This window comes from Lissotriton helveticus, chromosome 5_1 (assembly GCF_964261635.1).
Source record: "Lissotriton helveticus chromosome 5_1, aLisHel1.1, whole genome shotgun sequence".
NCBI classification, from domain to species: Eukaryota; Metazoa; Chordata; class Amphibia; order Caudata; family Salamandridae; genus Lissotriton; species Lissotriton helveticus.
The window spans coordinates 1,209,440,552-1,209,449,347 of NC_136065.1; positions in this window are offsets into that span (position 1 = coordinate 1,209,440,552).

Genomic DNA, 8,796 nt, shown 5'->3' on the forward strand with positions numbered 1-8,796 from the left:
CGGGGCTGCAGGGCTGCAGGGCTCCGGGGCTCCGGGGCTCGGGGACTGCAGGGCTCGGGCTGCAGGGCTCCGGGGCTCCGTGGCTGCAGGGCTCCCGGGCTCCAACCAGGCCGGGGACATCAGGGAGTCTGCCCAGGCAGGAGGGACCCCTGTCCAGGGCACACGGACCCCCAGGACGCGCCCCCGTTTTCCACAATTTTTTTTTTTTTTTCAAAATTTTGTGTAGTGTGTGTAGTGGCGCTACGCCCAGCCCTAGTTGTAATGTGACTCCTACAACTTGTATTCCTTAATCTTATGTTTCCTATACAGTGATTTACACATGTATAATTAGGTTTTCCGGTTTTCAGTTTCTATTTTTGGTAAATTCTGGTCCAGTTTTTCAGTGTTTTCAATACCTTAAAAAACAGTGGGTATCAGTGGTTACATATTTTTGCACCATTAAAAACAACAGAAACAGAGATTTTCCATTCTTTATCGAATGTTTTGCTTTTAATTATTGCTTGCTTTCTGCACTGATAGTACATGTTTATAGGTAGAGTGTGTACAGACACAGACACCATCCCTACAGAAGAGCAGAGCCACCCCAGAATGCAAAGACAAGAGCCCACTGAGGAGGTGTTCTATACCAAGGCTATACCTAAGAAGGGCACAGGGCCACATCCCCCCACCACATCAACTCCAATTCCAAGCCCAGTGAAGCAGGTGGAGGAGGGCACTGCTGGGGCCACCCCTGGCAAAGAAGCAAAGGAGGGCACTGTAGGGGCCACCCCTGGCACCTGATGCGGGACAGTTGTGTGTGCCTGTTGTGTCATCACCAGTTCCCATTAACCCCAAGACAGGGAAGCCATTTTGTATTCCCAAAAAGTGGAAGGGCACCCCTCCAACCTCTCCCAACCACACTGTGTCACAGATCTGCATGACTCCCCCTCCACGTGCCACAATACCACCTGGTCCAAACAGCCCTCCAGCTTGCCAAACAACTGATAGCCCTACGTCACCTGCACCTCGGTCTCCCCAGTCAAGTGTTCCTGCTGTCCCCGACACACAGCCAGCTCCAAGGCCGCCTGACAGCCAAACGTGAGTGGCAGTCCCCCTCATACCCCTGTCTCTCATACAGGTGTTCTAGTCCTGCCCATTGTTTGCCACCTGGGTGTGTTGCTGGTCATGGAAGGGTACAGTCAAACACACTCACTGTGCAGCTTCTCATGTACGTGCTGTGCCACCTGCCATGGACACTGGCCCTGTTGCTCTGCTGTGTCGTACTCTCACCTGTGCCATGGACACTGGCCCTGTTGCTCTGCTGTGTTGGAGTCTCCCCTGTGCCATGGACACTGGCACTGTTGCTCTGCTGTGTTGGAGTCTCCCTGGTGCCATGGACACTGGCACTGTTGCTCTGCTGTGTTGGAGTCTCCCCTGTGCCATGGACACTGGCCCTGTTGCTCTGCTGTGTTGGAGTCTCCCCTGTGCAGCCTCTCATGTACTTGCTGTGCCACCTGCCATGGACACTGGCCCTGTTGCTCTGCTGTGTCGTACTCTCACCTGTGCCACGGACACTGGCCGTGTTGCTCTGCTGTGTTGTGCTCTCCCCTGTGCCATGGACACTGGCCCTGTTGCTCTGCTGTGTTGGAGTCTCCCCTGTGCCATGGACACTGGCCCTGTTGCTCTGCTGTGTCATACTCTCACCTGTGCCATGCACACTTGCCCTGTTGCTGTGCTGTGTCGTACTCTCACCTGTGCCATGGACACTAGTCCTGTTGCTCTGCTGTGTTGGAGTCTCCACTGTGCCATGGACACTGGCCCTGTTACTCTGCTGTGTTGGACTCTCCCCTGTGCCATGCCCACTGGCCCTTTTGCTCTGCTGTGTTGGACTCTCCCCTGTGCCATGCCCACTGGCCTTCCTGTTTGTAGTTTGCCTGTGCCGATTATCTTGCATATGATCAGCATTTTGTGCCTTGCTCTGTGTACTGTTGTTCTACTGTCACATCTGTGCAATATGTGAATAAAGACAGTTACTCCTGTTGTGTGTTTTGTCAGTGTCCTTGCTGATTAAAGTTCTTTTGGTGTGTGCATTTGGTTGCCCGTGCCCCATGCTCTATGTGTCACATCAGCATTGCCAAGCTCTTTGCCCGCATCACATTTTTAAATAGGGGTGACACGGTCTTCACTCCATTCAGACACTGATACTTGTGTTATCTGTGTTGGCTCTTTTACCTGTCATGCAGTTCTCTTTTTAGTGGTTTGCTGTTGTTGGCTACAATGTTGCCATGTCAGGTTGGGGTACACTGCCAGCACAGGGTGTGATGCTGTGCACAGGTTTGCATGCCGGCTGGGCAATGTCATGATGTATGTGTGTTATTCCTGTATATGTGCCCAGTTGTGTATGTGTATGGTCATTTTGTGTTGGCCCTTAGTCTTGGTCCCCTGGCCTACATGAGATGTGTGCTCTTGGGTGGTGAGAAGGTGTGCAGTGTGAAGGGTGTGACTTTGTAGTGGGTGTGGATGTGTGGGTGCCCCTGGATTGTGATAGACACACATGTGTCACCCAGGAGCTGTGTGCCTGTTGTTTGGATTGTCCTGCCCTGTGTAAATGATTGTATGCACTTGTGTGAGTTGTCTGTTGTGCACTGTGCCGTGTGTTGGTGTGTCCATGCAGTTCTGTGTGACTCCTCCTTGTTGTTTTGGTCACTTATGAGTGTGCAAAGTGCGTGACTTGCACGTCAGTGTTGTGTTTGTTTGATCATCTATGTGTCTTGAGTGTGTTTGTGTAGACGGTGTGGCCCTGCTGCTCCTCACTGGCATTGTGTTTGTGTTTCTTATGCATTGCAGGCACATTGTGCCTTTCTCATCCTGTATGGAATGGTGTGTGTGGTGTAATGCCATCACCTATGTGTGCCACTTGTGCCTAGCCATTGTGGGTCTGCACTCCCTCTATTTGTGTATGGTGCACCCCTTACATGTCAAATACTGACATGCAAGTAGGTTGACTTTGATATTAGCTGTCCCCTTTGTTTACATGTGTATGTGCCTCCCCGTCACTTCATTTGTGAGACTGTGCCTTGTGGTGCAGTTCTTGGGCCAAGAGTGATGTTCCACTCTGGACATTGCCCCAATGGTTTATGTGTGATGTTCTTGAGCTATTTATCAGTGAGGATTGCCCATGTGCACTTGAGCTGTGTGTGCTGCCCAGTGCTCTGGTGTAGATGGTTGTGCTCTTGTATCCCAGAGTGGTGCATCCTGTTCTTGTTGTGTTGGATGTATGTGTGTTGGCAGTGGTATTGCTTCACTTGCACACACTGCTTGTTGTGCATACAGTGCTGTGTGTATGTGGGCTTGACATTGCCTGATGTGCATCCCCTGATGTCCTATGGTGTTTGTTGATTTGTGATTTCATGTGCATCTGTGGTTGGTTTGATGTGGCAGTGTAGTTCTGTGCAGGTGCACTTCTTGTGAGATTTGTCGTATGTTGTGTGTGTGTTTTGTTCTTGAGTGATGATGTTGTGCACTCATGTTGTGTTTGTGCTCTCATTGCCTTTCCACAGTTTGGTTGACAGGGCATGTCTGTTTCTGTTGGGGTTCTCTGTGTGTTCCTGTGGTGTTTGTGTGTAGTATTTGGGCAGGCATCTGTTCAGGCTTCCTTGTGTGTGTGTTCTGTTTGTGGATACACCCAGGGTGTGTGTTTGTTTGTATGTGTATGTGCTGGAAAGTATTGGCAGCCTTCAGTGTGTATGGCACTGGTGTTGTGTGTTCCTTGTTAGCCACTCCTGCAATGGCTGTCTCCCTGGTTGATTGTTGTGTGATGCAGGGTGTGTATTGTGCTTGCTTGTTGCTTGTTGCTGTGCATGGGGAAGCACAGGATGGGCACCTGGCCTGTGACTTGATAGGGGGTGTTGATGTGTGGTTGGGGGTGGTGTGTCCCTGTGGTCTTTGTGCCCTGCCCATGTCTTAGAGTGGCCCTGCCTTCTGCATTGTGCGCATGTGTTGACCGCGGCGGTGACGTGACCGGGAACGGGACATTGCTGCTAGTTCGCGGTCGATGTGTGTCCCGGATGCAGAGGGGTGACTTGGTGGCAGGTGGGTAATGTGTGGGTGCCCTTGTGGATGTGTTGTGACCCCCAGCAGGGTGTCTGTGGTGGAATTGGACCCTGTGTGAGCCCGTGTGTTGTATTTGTGTAGTTGCGTACCTGCGGCGGCATCCGCGGCGGCCCATTTGATGGTAGTGCTGTAGCAGGTACATCACCGGATGCATATGTAGAGCTGGGTCCATGGCGTTCATGACCGGGTGGAGAGGACCAGGTCTCTGCTATGGCGCTCTGCTGTCAAGTTTCTGCCGTCTCTGGTTGGGCGGTGTCTCCACTGCGGTGCGTCTGCCTGTTTGGGCCATCCTAATTTGTGGAGTGGGGTGGACATCATTCCACACGGCGGTGAGTCTCCACTGGCTCTCAGCGCCGCGGTGGCGGGCGCACTTTGATGGCGGTGCGCGGTGCTCTGTGGCGAACGGGAAATGACCTATGTTTTGCTATACTAATATGGCGGACGTGAGTACCACTGCTCGTGGGCGGAAAAAGGCATTTTTCCAACATCCTAATGGACCCCTTAGTCTGTTGGTCTCCGAGTATTGAGATGTGATGTCAAGCAAACGTTTTTAGTCCTATAGGTGTCCGGCTGATGAGTACCAAGTCATCTGCATATAGGAGATTGGATAGCTGACGGCCTCCTAGCTTCAGGGCATGCGAGCTGCTTCCATTGAGTTGGACTGAAAGCTCGGCCATGAAGAGATTAAAAGGTATAGGGTCAAGCACACAGCCTTGTTTTAATCATGAGGTTGTGTTTATCTTTTTCGTTAGATGGTCTCCTGCCCCCAACTTTACTTGTACCCAGGTGTTACTGTGCAAAATAATTAGTTGTAGAAGCAATGGTGGAATTCCTAGCATTTTTTGTTTTTGCCACAGAATATTTCTATTTATATGGTCAAACTCCAAGCTATAATCGATGAAGCACCAGTACAGGGGCTATTTAATTACAAGTGCAGCATCTATCCTTAGTGAAAGGGTGGAGATGTTAGTGGCAGTGCTCATGTCTCTACAGAAACCGGTTTGGTTGTAAACTATTGCTTTGATTTCTGTGGCCCATGTTGTTAATTCTTGGAGGAGTACACCAGCATAATATTTGGTTTCATTGTCCAAAAGAGCTACCAACCGATAGCTCTTTGGGTCACTCCTATTGCCTTTTTTGTAGATGGGAGAAATTATCGAGCCCCTACTCGATGATGGTACAGTTGACATTTGCAGAATTGTGTCAAAGATTGGTTTTAGAACTGAAGCCCAAAATTCTGGATTTTATTTAAATAGTATGGGCGGGCTCCCTCACGTCTGCCTTTCAAGATTCTTTTACAAACTTGTGTGTTCGTGATTATTAGGTCCCAGTTCTGCATTGGAGTTTAACTGGGGTGATTTGGTTTCCAGGATAGACGCAAGGTTAGTTAAGCAAATTTGGGGAGTCTGTTCTTTATTAATGTGTAATTCCAGGTAAGTTATCCAAGGCTCTTCTGTGACATTGGAGTTAATGCACTGGCCTTGCGGGTTGGACAGAGCGTTAATCTTCTTCCAAAATTGTGCGCTATTGTTGGTTTTAATGTCTTACAGGAGTCTAGCCCAAAGGGATTCTTTGACTTCCTTTTTATTTTGCCAAATTAGTTTTTTAGCCGCCTCAGTTCTTGCAATGCTGTGGGGTCTTTCTTCAGCCTCCGTAGTGTGTAATTTTTCAATGCTTTTCGCTTTTTTAGTTTGGCGTTATTACATAGGTTGTTGCCTGACCTTTGGTTTTGGGGGCAAGTTGTTCTCCTATTTCAAAAGCGTCCCTTTGTGTCTCTGTAGCTGTTCCGTAGGCTTTTGTAAACGCCTCCCAGCCTCCTATTATATCGGCGTTGGCTGCTTCCGCTTCTTCCAGGAGTTGTTTCGCAAAGGAAAGGAGGCCCTCGGGATCGTTGGTTCTGCATTTTACTCTTTTCTCATTATTGGTAAATTCTGAACAGAGTGTGTTTGCTGGGGCAATTTGCATGTTGATGGCTCTTCTACCGAGATTTTCTGGGGTAAGTGATCGCTAAAATCCATGCTCCCAATGCGATAGTCTTTTACTTTTTTGAACATACAGCGAGAGCAGAAAGTGTAGTCAATTGTGGACCTTGCTACTGCGTTGTTAAATGTTGTTGTCTGTGGGCGATCTCCAGGAAATCTGCTTTTTAGTGCTCAAGAACCCAGTTGCTCTAAAAACGCCAGTAGCTTTTTCAAGGCTTTTGTAGGTCTTCCATCTGTGTTGTTATCTTGAGGCGTTTCCTCCCAAGCAAATGGATCCTCTTCTGAACAGATGTCATCACCTCTTTTGCTGAGCATGTTTAGATTAAAGTCCCCTGTGATTATCCAGCTGTTTGCTTTCTCTTCTGTTATTATTTTGACCAGTTCTTCCTTCAATTGTTGACTCCCTCTGATTTTATTGCGTGGGTGCAGATAAAGGTTTACGAGTATTGTATACTCTTTATTTATCTTCCCCTGTAAGGTAATTCGAATTACTTGCATTGCATCGGTTGGAACTAGGTTGTATGACAATGATTCTGCTGCATAAATGCTACTTATGGAGCTGTATGTCGTTAGGCCTCTCTTAGTGTGGCCAAATTTAGCTCTTCTTGTTGCCGGTAGATAGAGCAAGTTAAAACCATGCAGTGCAGTTGGTGCTCCACTCCATGTTTCTTGGAGTGAAATGATGTCAAATTTCTACAGATAAGATTGCAGTTCCGGATCCGGGGTCTTATCTCCCAGGCCATTGATGTTCCAGGAACAGATTTTCAGGGAATTCTTACATGAGGATGCATTACGCTTGGAGTGTCATGGTCTTTCAGGTTTGATGTTTATTGTCCTGGAAACCCTGTTCCACTCTAGTGTGGCTTTACTTCTAGCAGAGTGTGCCTTTAGTTTATTATATTCTCAGTTTTCCCTGTACTCAGTGCTGTTGCTGCGTGCCCCTCGCAGTACTAAGAATAATCGTAGGCTCAGTTGTCCAGAGCTAGGGTTTCTTCTTGGCTCTTTAATTCGACCAATAAGGGATCAGGATACCTTGGTTTTGCAAATGGCTGTAGTTTAATGCCCCTGGCGTTAAATCTGGTTTGTTCCTTTAGGACTCTCTCGGCTAGGTCTGGTGTGGCCCAGACTGTTTTCGTTGACTCTGTTCCAGGTCGATCAGGTGATTCTTCAAACTCGAATGACTCCAGGTCGGTGGTTTTTATATTCTTTAACCACATCCCTGCTTGGTAGTTTCCCCTGCTGTGCTGGACAGCAACGAAAACGGGTGTGGTCATGACGAGCTGAGCTCCTCATGAGCACCTGAGAGGTATATGCCATGACGAGCTGAGCTTGTCATGAGCATGGAAGGGGTTAAGCTGTTGAGGGACCTTAGTAGTCGCAAAATGTTGCCCCGTTTAGTATATCGACCAGTCCCTTTGATGTATACTCTGGGGGATGTATGATGTTTCAACGCATGCTTTTACAACGCATACTTTTACACCGCAGGTATTACAACGCAAGTCGTTACGACTTGCGTTGGGAGGCGCTGGATAGTGAAATAGTTTAATTTTCTATTCCAACTCCAGTCCCCGTGGATAGTAGGGAAGGTGTTGGATAGAAAATTAAACTATTTCCTATCTAACAGCGCCCCCCAACGCAAGTCGTTGTAACGACTTGCGTTGTAATACCTGCGTTGTAAAGGTAGTTGCATTGTAAACGCTGTTCCCCACTCTGGGTGAAACATGATTATTGTTGTTGCACCTGAAAGCACTGTTTGTTGGTCCAAAATGTTCTCTGTCGCTATTGAGACATCTGTTAATGATGGTGGCCCCGTGGTGGTTTTGCAAGGCAGAGTAGCTGGTTGTCGCTTGCTGTGACTTTTTCGGTGCTTGAGGCTGATGTTATGATTATCTCCCCCTTTGAGCATATGCTACTCTGTAGGGCTATTTGTTTACTTGCTGAATCTGTAGCTTCTCTTGTTGATGATGTTGCTAAGCCTTGTGTGGCCATATTGAGTGCCCAGTCTGTTATAGTTGTTATTGATGGTTCCCCTGTGGAACGCCATCTTTTGTTCTCCAGTTTTGGCTCGGGCCATCAATTATGGGTTTATTGGGGGATATGCACTCTTTCTTTTCTAATATCTTTCCCTGGATTGGCCTCTTTTTTCTTTCCCGGCCTGGGTCTATCACTTCTTCCTCCCTACTAGAGGAGTTTTGTTGGTCGTCCTTTGGCGCATTCCGGGGGCTAAAGATCCATCCCTGCTATGTAGCAAAACCTGCATCGGTTTTTGATTTCGCCCCTTCCTCCTTTGTTTTCTACGTTGTTTGGAGGTTAATTGCGCACCTTCAGTCGAAGCCTGTTTTTCCGGGCATTTGCTGGAGTGGGAGGTGTTCCTCATTGGGGGTGCTGTGGCTCCTTGGCTCAGTGAGCTGTTATTTGTCCCTGATATGGGTGGGTCCGCAGCCTCCCAGGACCGCCTACCATCTGATGTCTGTGCTGCAATTGAAATTTGCTGGGCCTGTGCCTGGGTTCTTGGGTTTTTACTCAACTTTTTTGCTCGCCGTTGCTAGTATGAGCCAAGCCAAAAGCTGGTTTGACTAGCACTGCCTTCCTTATGTCGGCGAGGAGGTTATCCATTGCTGATGGTAGTGTGGCCAGCTTGTCCACAATTGTTATGCAGGTGCAGCTAGCCTGGGTGAGTTATGTCTCTGACTGTTCCCTCAGCTTATCGTTTACATTAGCA